The sequence below is a fragment of the Meriones unguiculatus genome, chromosome 6 (assembly GCF_030254825.1).
Source record: "Meriones unguiculatus strain TT.TT164.6M chromosome 6, Bangor_MerUng_6.1, whole genome shotgun sequence".
Taxonomy (NCBI): domain Eukaryota; kingdom Metazoa; phylum Chordata; class Mammalia; order Rodentia; family Muridae; genus Meriones; species Meriones unguiculatus.
Genome location: NC_083354.1, coordinates 31169033 through 31182400, shown reverse-complemented (window position 1 = coordinate 31182400; position 13368 = coordinate 31169033). Strand labels below are relative to the sequence as shown.

The 13368-nt window shown below is 48.9% G+C and overlaps 1 protein-coding gene across 2 annotated transcripts in view; it reads left to right on the top strand.

Moving 5' to 3' along the window:
- The first annotated feature begins 339 nt into the window (after window positions 1–339).
- The window catches only part of Snrk (SNF related kinase), a 46802-nt gene continuing 33773 nt past the window's right edge, over window positions 340–13368 (top strand). Inside the window, exon 1 of one of the 2 annotated variants that reach the window (XM_021664787.2) lies at window positions 340–478. The gene's annotated coding sequence lies outside the window, so the exon portion shown is untranslated. The remainder of the gene's footprint in view (window positions 479–13368) is intronic. The other variant, XM_060385017.1, reaches the window with a different exon arrangement.

Below are 13368 nucleotides of genomic sequence, written 5' to 3'. Positions count from 1 at the left end.
AAGAGACAGTAAAGGAAAATATATATGTGCTGTGTGTATGCATGTTTGTGCATATGTGTTTTCGTTTTGCTGTCTCTCATAGCTTGGGGTGAACCATTTAGGGAGAAGGGCCGGTGTCTCCTGGCTGCTCTCAGATACCCTGGGAAAGCTGGGGCGGCTAAGCCCTGCCGCTGTCCATCGTCCTGCCGCTCTCTCCTCTGACATTCCTGCTCTCCTTCGCTCGGGCGGGGCCGCGGTGCCCTCCAGCAGCCCCGGCGCCGGCCTGCAGGTGCGCCCGGCCAGCCCCGCCCCGCCCCCACACGAGACCCCACCCCGTCGCTTTCGTCACGGTGACGTCAGGCCGGCGCATGCGCAGCGCGGCCGCACCCCCGGCCGCCCGCTCGGTATTATGATTAGCGCTGGGTGCGGGGTTCCGGCGGCCGGGAGGGAGTTGTCGACGCCGCGGCCGCTGCGGACGGACGCCCGCCTGCCGGCTGAGGTAGGGCGAGCGCGGCGCGCCGGGCGGGAGCGTGGGCCGGGCCCGTGCGGCTCCCCGGCGGCCGCCTCGGCGGGGCTGGGCGGGCGCCGCCGCGGGCGGAAAGTAAGTTGCGCGCTCGGCCCGGGGCGCCCTGCGCGGAGGACGCGGCCCGCGGCGCCACCCGGGCCCCGAGCTCGGCCGGCCGCGGGCCTCGCGCCGCCCGGCCCTGCCCTTGCGGCCGCCGGGGATTGCGGCAGCGCGGGAGTCGCCGCGCCCGCCGCGGGCCTCAGTTTCCCCGCGGGCCGCGGGGTCCCGCTGCGGGCTGGGCCGCCGCCGCCGGTGTGAGCGCGGGGACGCGGCTGTCCGTGGACGAGGGCGCCGGGCCGCGGAAGGGGCAGCCGCGCGGCTCCCCGGGGACCGCTAGCGGTGCTTTTTCGCGGTGGGAGACGCCGCTCCTCTCCGTAGACGTCGCCTGTTGATTTCTTTCCGGACCATTTACATAAAAACACACACCTTGCCGCCCGTCGCCGGCGGCGTCCCTGTACGCCTGGGCTTCCTTGACTGGTATTGACGGAGGCTCAGCTCAGCCTGGGAGCGTCCCCCTGAGTTCAGGTCATGGACGCCTGAAGGAGTCAGAGGATGGAGGGCCTCTGGGCTGTCAGGCTTCCTCCTTCCCCTTCTTTGTAAATGAGCGTGTTCTCCGAGTCTTAGGCGCCCTGGGGGAGCCACCGCAGTGCCTGAAGCGTTTTGTCAGGGTTGAGGTGAAGTAAGTCATGGAACCCGCACGTGTAAAGCTCTCTGCCGAGTTTCCACCAGATTCCAGTCCAGCATCAAAAGGCTCGGGTTGGATTCTTCGCAGAGGTCGGGACACTGTCCTTAACTTATCACAGTTGGTATCCGCTCAGGTTGTCAGGGATTATGTAATCAGTTTGTTAATTTCTGATCTTGTTACAGAGCTTTTCAGATTTATAAGACCATTGCGTTCAGGAAATCTGTCTTCAACGTCTGCTTAAATATTTCTCTTGGAATTGGGTTCTTGAAGAAGAATGTTCTGTACGTGTGGTGATTGAAACGTACTAATTAGACAAGTTTCTTTGAAAGAACACCAGATACATGGCATTCTTCTATTTGATTGTGTAAAATCGTCCCATCTTACAGACGTAGGAAAGAGAAATTACATGACATTCCCAAGGTCGCATATTGAAGCTGGGAGAAAAATCCAGAGCACAGCCCAGCACCAACTTAATAGTCCCATCTTCAAGACTTTCTGATCAGAAACTCTACTGTCACTTTTTGATTTTTAAAATTTTGTGCAGTCATTTATTTTACTTTATACAAAAATTTTCTCAAAAATTTTATGCCCTTCTGATTAAATTTTAATAAATGATTGCAGTATGATACATTAAAGTATTTCTCAACCTTCCCGTGCTGTGACCTGTACAGTTCCTCACGTTGTGGTGACCCCCAACCATGAAGTTGTTTTCATTGCTGCTTCCTAACTATAATTTTGCTACTGCTGTGAGTCGTAATATCTGTATTTTCTGATGTTCTTAGGTGACCCCTGTGAAAGGGTCATTCAAACACAAAGGGGTCACAACTCACAGGTTGAGAACCGTTGGTTTAGAATACCTAAGAACTTTTATAGAACAGACATACATAGGTCTTTATATGGTGATCATGTAACTTAGTCACATAATCCTAAAAGGAAGCCTTGTAAGTGTCTGAATTGAAGGACATTTGTGCTGTTTTTTTTTTTTTTGTTTGTTTGTTTTTTTCCATTTGTGCTGTTTTTACTGGACCTTCTGTAAGGATGCTTCCCTCTTGTTGAAAGTGAAACTAAGAAAAAGTTTATTGGGGATACTGAGCAGTTGTGGTCCTAGGCACTAAATAAGACACAATTTCCGTTCTCTCATACCTTCCTGAGCACCCCAATAGCTGTTACGCTGTTGAGGATGAAAAAGGATGTGCAGGTGAATTTCCTACGTAGCCTGAATTCTCTGGTTAACACATAGGTGAGAGATACTAAAAGCCTAGTTTAGTGGCATCTCAGCTACAAGGTAGAGTTTTTAGCTGAAACATTTTTTGTAAGAAAACTAATTTCAGCACCAAGTAACCCCAGCACTTGAGAGTCAGAGGTAGGAAGGAGCAAAGTTCAAGTCCAGCCTAAGCTGCATAGTAAGAACAAAAGCCTGTGTGAAAGCACACACATGTAATCCCAGCACTTTAGAGGTGGAGGTAGGAGGATTATGAGTTTGAGGCTGGCCTGACTTTCATAGCAAGTGAGACTATAGTGAGACCTTTCCTCAAAATACAGCAAAATCCTACTGTTCAGGATGCAGGTACACCCCAAGATGTGCAGACAAAAATCTTAGATCTACTTGGATAGAAAGGCTGAGTCGATTTGGGAGGATAAATGTAACCTTATTCATGTATTCCTGAAGTGTCCATCTATTTGGAGGCCCTGGGGTAGAGGGTAGCAGAGGAGAGAGAGCAGAAACCAGGTTTCTGACGTTAGGTGCTTGGAAGCTAGTTTACCTTGGTGTTCCGCAGAAGGATTGCTTTCTGACAGTAATGGAGACAGCTGCTGGGGCAGGAGGCAGCGAGCAGTGGGGGTGCCTCTCACAAGCGGAGCCAGTCTCAAAGGCAGGGAATTGAGGGAGGATGAGGCCAGCGCTGAGAGAACTAAGAGGAAGGCTGTTGAGGTAGATGCAGCACAGCTGCACGTTCTGTAAAGCATTTGCAAAGGAAGGAGGCCGTGGCACCAGCTTTGGGTGTGTTGGCTTTCTGTTGTGGTTTGGAAAAGCCACACTGTCTAGTCCATGAGGTCCAGTGGCCTGGGAGCACGCACTGAAGTGTGGTCTGCTTGGGGCGGGCTGGGTCTGACCTGCGTCATTTTCATAATCGTTTCCCATCTGCTCTCCTCCTGCATGTCTGTTTTGGGTTGTGATCATTCACCCCTTGGGTAACCATTTCTTGCCGTTGGTAGGAGAGGCTGTCTTCCCTGAACACTCATCTCTCATTGTCACTTCAAGAGCCTCCCGAGAATTGCCCTCGGCACCTCCACGATTTGGCCCATGCTCAGCTAGGCTCTTCCGTGTGAATTGGGTCTCTGTCCTTTTCGCATGCTGAGATCCCCAGTCTGCTGCTGATAGCAACTCTGTGACAGGGCCTGGTCTGCCCGGGGCGTGATGCTTTCGTTGTTTTCAGGAGTTCAAGGGCCGTCTATGCATTTCTGTTTACCTCTCAATGGCAGACTGGCCTGCGCCGTTCACTGTTGGGTGAAGTCAGTCTTCCAGAAGCGTTGACTGCACATGGTAGCTGGTCAGATCACAGCCTCAGTGGCCTGAGTCCTCAGCTGTTGGCGCGGTTACTTTCTCAGCAGCTTCCTGCAGGCTGGTGGGCTTTGAGTTTGAATCCTCAGGTGGTAGTCTTGCCTGAGACGGTATGTGCACCCAAGAAGTGTCTTCATCAATTAAAATGACTCTTACAGCTGATTTATGGAAAACACGCTATTTTAATAAGCTGGTCTGGATTTTACTTGCTTTCAGTCACAGTTTTGGAGCTAGAAGGAAATCCTCCACTCCGCGAGCATACCTAGAGCTGTCCTCCATTCCCAGCCTGACATTGGCACTTCCAGCTCTGGGCCTCCTCATTCTCCAGGTGTCTCTGCCTTGCCTGGGCACTGTGTTCTCGGATTCTGCCTCTACAGTGAGTGTCTTCTACTTCATCCTCACCATCGCCTTCCCGATCCTGGCTGCCCTCAGTTCTGCCCAATTTCCAGTGTCTCCTTAGCTGTCTCCCAGCTCAGTTTTGCCCTTCCAGTCAGGTCATTTTGCAGCTGGAAGATCATTTCTGCAGCCATCATTTGATTGCTGTCTCTTTACCTGAGACCCTTTTGGCAGCTCATGTCTGTTTCTGTTTCTTCATTTAATAAAATGTGTCAGTGTGTTTTGGGTAGAGGCTATACATAACAGTTACTATTTGTCTAGATACTGTACCTGGATAACAGTATAAAACAGACATGATTTGTACAACAACTGAACTTACCTAACCAGTGGGCACGCAGATTAGTGACTACATGGTCACACAGATCCTGACGCACAGTGTGATGACGCTAATGGTATAGGTGTTGTGCTGTGTGTGACGCGGGTGGCAACGTGGCCGGGAACCGTCAGGATGGCAGCTTTGAAGCTGTGTGCTGAAGCTGGAGTCAGGGCTGGCCAGGCCTGAGAGAAAGATACTTTGGATCTGTGTTGCACTTGTGACACTGTCCTATCACAGTGCAGTCTCTCTGTTGTCTTTCCTGGAAAGCCTCTTTCCTACAGCATGGTTTCAGTTTGTAGCTCAAGCACACCCAGAGATCTCTCTGGGATGCCTTCTGTGAAACCCCAGGTCAGATTTAATGGAAAGACCACCTCTTTTTTAATGTCTGCCCCTGCCGGGCATCGTGAGCAGCTGAGACGGATCTTCCTGGTCGCTCTGGTGGGAGGTGGTTAGGCCTGATGCGGGAGAATAACAGGGTTAGGGACTAACCTTGCAGTCTTGCTTAGCCCTGGAGTCTCTGGGAAGAAGGCTAAAAAGCTGGAGGGGCCCCTTGGGTGGCTTTGGTCCCTCCCACACTGACTTAGGGTGTTATTTGTCCAGCTGTCCCAGCGGTGACTGCTGTGTGACAGTCTGTTGAGGGAAGCTGCGTGGCTTCTCAGGCCCTAGGGCCATTCCCACTGCTCTCTCTGCCTTTTGGTTCTGCGTAGTTGCTGAGTAAAAGAGTTCTGGCCACTCCTAAGGTGGACCTGTGGAGATAGGAGGAGAGGAGCTTACCAGGGGACACTGAAAAAATGGAACCTAAACCCACAGCATGCTCCTGCTCCGTGTGCCCTCGTGTTGTCTTTCAGTCTGTGTTGCCTAGCTGGAAGAAAGGTTGGAGGGTCTGTGAAACTTGTTCACTGTTTAACCCTGATTCTGGGCTGGGGAGAGTGTAGGACAGTAAGGCTTGTCTGTGAAAGGTCATTTGGGTCTAGGACAGTGTGTTTATGGGTAAGTGGCATGCAGTGCGTTACTAGAGAATGTGGGTCTCTTTGAGGATGATGTACAACACTGAGGAAGAGAGAGACTGGATTTTAAAGTTAGCGTTCCAAGTTACCTAATTCTTTGTGGCTAAATAGTTTCCTGTTGGCATGAAGGAGTATGATAGTGCTAGAAAGATGTGAATGACAGTGTTTAGTCTGGTTTCAGGGGCCGGTTTATTCCCTTACTTGATGAATATTACCGATCCCTTTAGGAAGGAAACTGCTTTTTTTTAAACAAATGGAAAAAATGTTTGCAAAATACATTAAATGTGCACTTTGAAAAAGGATAAAGTTTTAAGAAGTAACTGGAACTTGCCTTAATCTTTCTTGGCCTGCGTCCTTGGCTGGGTTTGGGAAGCGTCCTCTGTCCACAGCTGGTGTACAAGCAGTGGTAGAATGCTCTTGTCAAGCTGTTCCAGCATTAGCTGACTGCTGCTGGCCTGAGCCTGTGTGTGTGCTTGCTTGCCCATAAGTTCCTGTCCTAACGTAACAGAGTAAACACAGACTCGGCGTCTCCAGAACTACTTCTCAGTGATGCGCAGCAGGTGAGCAGTGCTGCTGCTGCGCGTCCTTCTGTTCCAGGAACCGGCTCTTCCATAGCATGTCAGGAGGGGCCAGAGGTGCCCAGAGGTGTGCAGGGCTCTACTGTAGCGCTTTGGTTTCTCTGCGAATTAGTGAGGCCTGGGTAAAACGGAAGCACTGCATTATTTTAGGAAAATTTCCTACTCCTGGGTGGGAAGGAGGCAGAGGGAATCCTTCACTTACCTCTGTCCCTGCTGTCTTATTTCTCAGTAAACGGCCAGTGTGAGGTTTTAATAATACAGCAAATGTAAAAAGAACTGTATGTACACAGATTTCTAGTAATTCTGGTTCCTCTTTTTAATTGTTTAAATTGTTTGTGTTTGTGTACAGCACATGTGTGCTAGTGCTTATGCATGTGTGTAGGCCAGAGTACAGCTTGTAGGAGTTGGTTTTCTTTCTCCGTCATTGGTACCTGACAGTTGGACTCACATGGTCAGGCTGTGGCAGGTGCCTGCCTGCTAGGGCATGGGTTTGCCCTTGCCTTACCGCATTAAGCCACTTCCATACAAACTGGAATTCACAAGAGCAGTTTGTTACAGTAAGAAACATTTTTAAATTTGAAACAAGACAACAAGGAGTCCCTGGTTTTGCCTTAAAATTCTCTTCTGTCTTCACTGAATGAGGTAACAGAGTAGGGAACTGTCTATGGGTGTGAGGAACTTTTGAAATTACTTTGAAATCTCTGCTCCCTCAGGCCTTGTTTCTTAAGAGCACAAAAATAGAGCTTCAACAGTGTATTTCACGGAACTTGGTCTATTTCATAGATTTCCTAGTACAAAGGTACATTGAGTGAATAATTCTATACAGAAAATAAACATTTTAGTCATTTTTTTCCTCGGGCTATAAACGCAGTACACAATCACTAATAAATTCTAAGAACAGGAAATCATAAAGAGGGAAAATATATTCCTACTGATTTAGTGTTTTAGATTTTGACAGTATATACATTCAAACAAAGTCCATAGTTTTGTTTTGTTTTTTAATGGGATGACGTACTGAGACCGAGTGGTAGATTTTGTGTGGGTCCATGCATGTGGGGGCTGGAGGGCAGCCTTGGGTGCGTGCCAGTTAGACTAGGCTTGGCTGGCCAGGAGGCCCCAGTGCCCTGCTTGTTTCTCTATCCCTGTTGCTGGGATTTTGAGTGTGCAGCCGCACCCGTCTTTCCACGGGTTTTGGTCACTTCTGGTGTTTATGTGGGCTCTCTTAGCCTCTGACTCTCTACTTACCGTTGCACAGCATAATGTTATACTGGGTAGACGTGTTTCTGTATTATGGATGTTTGTGTTATATCGAGTTTTGACATATTTAAGTATTATTGAACATTATTGAATGTAAAAATATTTGTCTTCATCTTTATTTTAGACACATTTAACAAGGCAGATGCTCCTTATCTGAAATGCTTGGGGCTATAACTATGTTTTGGAGTTTGCTATGTGTGTGTATTTTTAGAACATTGCATAAATCTCATATCTGAGGTCCAACTCTAAACTTGAAAGTATGCACAACGTATGTTCCATGCACAATTTAGACACATAGCATCAAGGTAGGTTGCATAATACTTGTTTGTTTGTTTGTGAAAGTTTTTCTCCTGTGGTCAGGAGATGATTTGGGAGCATTTCAGGTGGGGCTTAGGATGTCCAACCTGTGGTACATACACTGAAACTGCTGTTCACAGAGTTAGCATTCAGCCCCACCCCTTAAAATGTTAGTGACCATTCATTCATTCATTATTTTATTTATTTAAAACAGAGATTTATATATTTATTTTATGAATGCTCTGTTTCCATGCATACCAGAAGAGGGAATCAGATTTCATGACAAATGGTTGTGAGCCACCATGTGGTTGCTGGGACTAGAACTCAGGACCTTTGGAAGAGCAGTCAGTGCTCTTAACCGCTGAGCCATCTCTTCAGCCCTTTAGTGATTCTTTTAAGTCATAGTCAGCCAATGCTTTTAGTTTGTGGATGAGTTTTCTTTTTCTGTTCCAGTATTTTTATAATGGCCATCTTCATCTCAAATCAGGGAAAGAAGGGACAGTTAAAGATGAATTTGACAGAGCTGTACAGGCTTTAAAGGAGAGGAGGTTTAACTACTGTGTTTTCATGAGTTCCCGTCTGCAGTCTGTGTCCTGGGAGAAGTGTGTCATGGTGGATTGGCTTTTTTTTGCAGCCATTTCCACATGGGAGCTTTTGTTTAAGTCAAGATTTGTTACCAGCTCTTTCACTCACCTCAGGTGGAAGTGATGGCAGGCTTAGCCAAGAGGCCGATTCTGCTGAGGTGTTTGACTTTCACCTGTGTGTGGCTCTCAGGCTTGTGACTTGGTGTCAGCGTCCCTGCACGGGTCCCGGTTCTCCCCTGTCCAGTGTTCTCAGCATTATTGGGACTGGCCTGGCCCCTCTGTGTGTTCCAGTTCCAACTTGATCTGCTCAGACAAGACAAAGATTCCTTAATCTGGCAGTTTGGGTATTGATCTGCACTGACCACACAGTGCCTTGAGAGAATGAAGCAGACCTCTGAACTGGCATTGTTGTCCTGTGGGGTCCCTTAGTGTTGCCTACTTGCAAGGAAATTGGAACATGATGACAAGTTTGTTGGTTTCCTCCTTGTTCATTCAGGTCTTGTGAGGCAGCCATGTTGTTGAGTGAAGCTTCTCTGTCATTCTGAAGACATACTCTTAGAGTGGATCTCCTGGTCTTCTTAAGAGTCTGTCTGCCCTCTCTTCTGAGGTGTTCCCTGAGCCTTAAGTGTAGGAGCTGTGTTGCAGATGTGTCCATTGGGGCTGCGCACCCCGAGGTCTGTTGCTCTCTGCAATTTGACCAATTGTGGTTTTCTGTAATGGTCTCTGAAATCTCACAGGGCCCACCCTAGGCAGAGAACTGCAGTCAGCTAAGGAACACTGAGACAGTGGCCAGGAGGACTCATCTGCTCAGCAAGGAGACCCTATTTGGATGGCCAGTACCAAGTGATCAGTCCCATACATACCCTATACATACAGGTATGCCTAATGAACTCACACCTATGTGTTCATATGTGTGTGTATGTGCACATACACATACGTGACAGAGAAAAAGTCATGGATTTGAAAGGGAGTCGTGGGGAGGAAAGAAGAAGAGGAAATGAGGTAATTGTATTTTAAAGAAAACAAACAAGAAAACTTGGAACATATGAGGCGGCATTGCCAGCCTTTGCACAGGCCTGAGCTTTGCCTGTTGGGGCATGTCCAGCAGGAGTTACTGGCTTACCTCTCCTTTTTAAGATTTATTTATTTACTATGTATACAATGTTCTTCTGCATGTACACCTGCAGGCCAAAAGGGGCACAGATCTCATTATAGATGTTGTTGTGAGCCACCATGTGGTTGCTGGGAACTGAACTCAGGACCTCTGGAAGTGCAGCCAGTGCTCTTAACCTCTGAGCCATGTCTCCAGTCCGTGCAGAGAGCACAGCTTGATGAAGTTGTAAACCCACAGTACTCTTCAGCCCCCCCCCCCTAGTTCTTCAATAACGTAGGGCCTGTGGGCCTGTGTGGGTTTTCGTCTCTGTATCACTGCTGGAGGAGGACGGACACCCTCAGAAAACTGGACTGTGCTTGTTGTGTAGAGTGTGTGGCTGGGCTCACTGGCTTGATCTCAAGTTCCTGATATTACTGAGGATCTGGTATGGACTTCGCGGTCCCTGTGTTATTTTTGTCGATAAGGTTTGGTGATAGTCACTGAGTGTTGGCTGCACGGTTGACTTTAGTTGGCTCTTGATAGGTCTGTGTTTCAGTCTGCTTGTTCCCATGAGTAAGGATTGATTTTCATTTTTGTGAAAAACAAAAAGTACCAGCTAGTTTCTATGGGAAAGGTTAAATTCAGTGTTAGATTAGCTTTGAAAAAACAGCTTTTGGTTGTCTGTAGTAGGTGAAGAACTCTGGGCTCATTTGTTTTTTCTTGGGGTTTTCCTGATAGTTAGTACTGCTGAGAGATTTTGTGTGTTGGAGTATCGATTGTCTTACTTGAGGGAATGTTAATATTCTAAACAGAATGGTGAAAGGCTTGGGGTAGCGTGGTTTTTGTACAAGCCTGTTTTGTTTGATTTCTCGGCAAGCTGTGAGTTTTTCAGAGCTGTGTGCAGTGACATCTTTGTCACTTCCGGGGAAGAAGAGTTGCAGGAGACATGTTTGTCACAGACCCCTGCAGCAGTGGGATGTCAACAGAAAGCTCCAAGTGAGCTTCAGTTTCAGCAGGGTAAGCAGTGGCTTCCAGGCTGACAGAGGTTTAGCCTCGGCTGCCTCTCCAACTGTTTGAGCAGCTTGCAGAGTGTGTCGGGCCACCCCCACTTCCTTCCTCTTCTCCAGCCACACCTCCAAACACAGTAGTTTCTGCTGTGGAGCTGGAGAAGAGCAGTGTGTTCTTGTCACACCTACCGGGACTTGTTTCTCAGCAGCAGCTTCCATATTCCGAGCGCTGCTGCTTAGTCAGCCTTCTTCCTTTAGGTCTGCCTAGTGTGTGCATGTGTGAGCATGTGCCACACATGCAGGCTGCTCTGGAGTGACTGTGCAGAAGGCGGTCGGCGCAGTTATGCAGTTGTTAGAAACACTGATTTTGGAGAGCTAGTTCAGGCGTGGACTCATCCTCCGAGATGGACAGCAGGTGGGTGTCTCCTTCCTGCACCCCACTCTTTGCCAGCCTGTACAGTCAGCTTGAACTTGGTCTGAAACTGAACAGATCCTTTTGTAATTGGAATCACAGTACTGGCAGAAGCCATGTGGATGTGAGACCACCAGGCTAAGAGTGCTGGTGCTGCTGTCACCCGGGCCACGCACTCCTGTGCTCCTGAGGTTAAAGCTTCCAGCTCTGCACCTCACAGGCTTGCTGTGCATGTGTTACTTGGGATGGCATGACTGGTGCCGCCCTGTAATCTTGGCATGTGGGAGGCTGAGGCAGGAGGATCTTGAGTGGAGGCCAGCCTGGGCTGCATGTGGATACTAGTTACACAGTGAGGCTGGGGAAGCAAATACTTAGATTGTTTTAAAAGACACTGTATTGAAAATCAGATTTTCAGCCAGACAGTGGTGGTGCATGCCTCTAATCCCAGCACGCAGGAGGTAGGTGATCTCTGAGTTCAAGGCCAGCCTGGTCTACAGAGTGAGTTCTAGGACAGCCAGGACTACATAGATCCTGTCTTGGAAAAAAAAAAAGGGAAAAGAAAGAAAAAAGAAAATCAGATTTTAGTGTTGGGTTAGAGATGTCATTTTTTGGATCTCCAGATCTGACAGCTGGTTTCAGTTTGGTGTATTAGGAAATAAGAGAGGGCACTGGTTCAGTGAGCTGCGTGCAGCAGGCGAGCAGCCCGATGGGAGCGGCAGGGCTGCTGCCCTGCAGACAGGGTGGTCAGCGTGCTAACTATTGTCATTGTACAGCTTCTTTGGTCTTCACAGACCTTAAAAAGATTTATTTTTTTGTCTTTAATTTTGTGTGTGTGTGTGTGTGTGTGTGTGTGTGTGTACGCACATGTGTGAATGTAGGTGCCACAGAGCTTCAATGGTTTCAGAGTTGCAGGTGTTCGTGAGCTGTTGGGGACTGAGCTTCAGTCCTCTGAAAGAGCAGTAAGAGCTCTTTACTGCCGAGCCACTTCTTCAGCTCCCTTCACGGCCTTTACAGTTTGTGTGTTTGAATGAGTTTGGCTTAGGGATGAAATATGGTTGTATTTTATAAAAGGCAGGGTGGCCTCACACTGTCTTGCTCTGTCCTCCTCTGCCTTCTGAGGGTGGGCTTACAGGCAGGGCTGTGTTCTGTGCCGACATTGTCTCCTAAGGGAGCTAACTGTATGGGAAGGTCAGGTAACTTGGTGAGGCCTGTGACTTGCGACTGGCCCTGACCACCATGCTGCCTTGCTGCAGAAACTATGAATGGCTGCTGGGGAGAGAAGCAGGCCAGGCCAGTGGAAGAAGCTGCTGTGTCCCACAGGGGGCTGAAGGGGCAGTCAGGCTGAGGTCTGCCTGTCAGTGAGCCGGGAACCAGCCACCGTGAAGTGCTCTTTGCTCCCACTGCAGAGCTGGCTTCCCTTTACTTCCAGATGTTGTCCTTCCTGTCTGCTTTCTCTCACGTGTTCCTGAACTTGGGCTCACTGATTGCTCAGGCACTGGATCTTTAGCATGGGGTGTGAGTAGCTTTGACCTACCAGGATTATCCAGGCCTTTCACGTCTCTGTGTCATGTTTCAGGTTTGTGAAGAGCCCATCCACCCCCTTTGGAAAGGACCGTCACTACTCAAGAACTGGCAGCAGTGCGGCTGCTTTGCTCACAGTGACAGTTTTGTTTACTGTCTGGTGGCAGACATGAAGGTGTTTTGTGTGCTGCCTGTCGCTGGCACCACAGTGCATTTCTGCCTTGCTTAGGAGAGGAGTGTCTCTGCCGATTCCTCTCCTCAGCGGCTGTCACGGGAGCTCGCTGAGTTTGTCCAGGCGCTCCTGGGTGGGATGGACTTACAGGCAGAGCAGGGTCCTGGCCAGAGGTGCATCAGACAGGCCGCGCCTCACTGTGCCCACCGTGCAGTACACAGTCAGGACTCAGTGGTGCAGGGCGGGCTGTTCCCAGGAGCTTCAGACGGTGAAGGTGTTCCTGCTGCTCATTGCCATGGTCTCTTCAAAGCTGCGAGTCAGGCTGAGGCTGGGCTTAGTGGCAGAGAACTTGCTTAGCATGAGCAAAGGGAAAGAGTAGTAATTAATAGAGGAAGAAACAGAATTGGAGGAGACAGGGTCGGCAAGGGCAGAGCTGCCGTTTTCAGGTTTGTCCTTCCTAGAATTGAAACAAATAGAGTACACTGAAATCATTTTCTGCATTTCCCTTTAGGAGAAGGAAGCAGCTAACAGTGGTCAGAGTGATTTGGTGTGTATTTGTAAGGTATGTGGAGTCTGCACAGAGCCCCCTGCAGCTCTCTCTCACAGCTGCCACTCAATATTAGCATGAGGCCTGGTGAGCTCCCTTGAGGTCGAACAACAGTGTATATATTGTGTCTCTGTACTGTATGGGTGTGCGGAGGCCAAAGGTCATCATTAGTGTCTTCCTTGATCATTCTCCAGCTGATCCTCCCAGATTTAAACATTTATTTATTTACTCTCTCTCTCCTCCCTCCCTTCTCTCTCTGTATGTGTACACACACATACATTCCTGTCTCTTTGAAGGTCAGAGGACCATTTCTGGGAGTCTGTTTTCTATGTTTATCACGTGGGCTCTAAAGATAGTGCTCTGGTTGTCAAGCAAGGACCTTTACCCCCTAA